The following is a 2,361-nucleotide window of genomic DNA, read 5'->3' as shown; positions in this document are numbered from 1 at the left end:
CCAGCCCACCAGGGGCTGGTTCCCCTTGCACTTCAACCCATGGGGCCCTCCGGGATAGGTGGCCCCACCCGGTGGACCCCCGGGACCCTTCCGGTGGTCCCGGTACAATACCGGTGACCCCCGAAACTTTCCCGATGGCCAAAATGGACTTCCCATATATAATTCTTCACCTCCGGACCATTCCGGAACTCCTCGTGACATCCGGGATCTCATCCGGGACTCCAAACAACTTTCGGGTTACCGCATACTAGCATCTCTACAACCCTAGCGTCACCGAACCTTAAGTGTGTAGACCCTACGGGTTCGGGAGACATGCAGACATGACCGGGACGACTCTCCGGCCAATAACCAACAGCGGGATCTGGATACCCATGTTGGCTCCCACATGTTCCACGATGATCTCATCGAATGAACCACGATGTCGAGGATTCAAGTAATCCCGTATACAATTCCCTTTGTCAATCGGTACGTTACTTGCCTGAGATTCGATCGTCGATATCCTAATACCTCATTCAACCTCGTTACCGGCAAGTCATTTTTACTCGTACCGTAATGCATGATCCCGTGACCAACCACTTAGTCACTTTGAGCTCATTATTATGATGTATTACCGAGTGGGCCCAGAGATACCTCTCCGTCATACGGAGTGACAAATCCCAGTCCCGATCCGTGTCAACCCAACAGACACTTTCGGAGATACCTGTAGTATACCTTTATAGTCACCCAGTTATGTTGTGACATTTGGCACCCCCAAAGCACTCCTAGGCATCCGGGAGTTACACAATCTCATGGTCTAAGGAAATGATACTTGACATTGGAAAAGCTCTAGCAAACAAACTACACGATCTTGTGCTATGCTTAGGATTGGGTCTTGTCCATCACATCATTCTCCCAATGATGTGATCCCGTTATCAATGACATCCAATGTCCATGGTCAGGAAACCATGACCATCTATTGATAAACGAGCTAGTTAACTAGAGGCTTACTAGGGACATGTTGTGGTCTATGTATTCACACATGTATTACGATTTCTAGATAACACAATTATAGCATGAATAAAAGACAATTATCATGAACGAGGACATATAATAATAACCATTTATTATTGCCTCTAGGGCATATTTCCAACAGGAGCATGCACATAGTGCTTTGGTTTTTGATGACTTCTAAATTTTTGCAACAAGTATATGAGTTCTTTTGACTAATGCTGAGTCCATGGATTATACGCACCCTTTCACCCTTCCACCACTGCTAGCCTCTATTGTACCGTGCAACTTTCGTCGGTACCATACACCCACCATATACCTTCCTCAAAATAGCCACCATACCTACCTATTATGACATTTCCATAGCCATTCCAAGATATATTGCCATGCAACTTTCCACCGTTCCGTTCATATGACACACATTACTTTTGTCATATTGCTCTTTGCATGATCATGTAGTTGACATCGTATTTGTGGCAAGGCCACCTTAATAATTTTCATACATGTCGCTCTTGATTCATTGCATATCCCGGTACACCGCCGGAGGCATTCATATAGAGTCATATCTTGTTCTAGCTTTGAGTTATAATTCTTGAGTTGCAAATCCATAAAAGTGTGATGATCTTCATTGTTAGAGCATTGTCCCAGTGAGGAAAGGATGATGGAGACTATGATACCCCCACAAGTCGGGATGAGACTTCGGACTTTACAAAAAGAAAAAAAAGAGAAAGAAAAAAAGAGAAAGGCCAAAAAAAAGAAAGGCTAAAGAAAAAAAAGAGAAAAAAAGAAAAAAAAGGGAAAAGAAAAAAATAAAATGAGAGAAAAAGAGAGAAGGGACAATGCTACTATCTCTTTTTCCACACTTGTGCTTCAGAGTAGCACCATGATCTTCATGATAGAGAGTCTCATATTGTCACTTTCATATACTAGTGGGAATTTTTCATTATAGAACTTGGCTTGTATATTCCAATGATGGGCTTCCTCAAATATGCCCTAGGTCTTCGTGAGCAAGCAAGTTGGATGCACACCCACTTAGTTTCTTTTGTTGAGCTTTCATATATTTATAGCTCTAGTGCATCCGTTGCATGGCAATCCCTACTCACTCACATTGATATCTATTAATGGGCATCTCCATAGCCCGTTGATAAGCCTAGTTGATGTGAGACTATCTTCTCCTTTTTGTCTTCTCCACAACCACCATTCTATTCCACATATAGTGCTATGTCCATGGCTCACGCTCATGTATTGCATGAAAGTTGAAAAAGTTTGAGATTACTAAAGTATGAAACAATTGCTTGGCTTGTCATCGGGTTTGTGCATGATTAAATACTTTGTGTGATGAAGATAGAGCAACAGCCAGACCATATGATTTTG

The sequence above is a fragment of the Triticum dicoccoides genome, chromosome 2B (genome assembly GCF_002162155.2).
Source record: "Triticum dicoccoides isolate Atlit2015 ecotype Zavitan chromosome 2B, WEW_v2.0, whole genome shotgun sequence".
In the NCBI taxonomy this organism is placed as follows: domain Eukaryota; kingdom Viridiplantae; phylum Streptophyta; class Magnoliopsida; order Poales; family Poaceae; genus Triticum; species Triticum dicoccoides.
Note: the sequence above shows the minus strand (reverse complement) of the source record.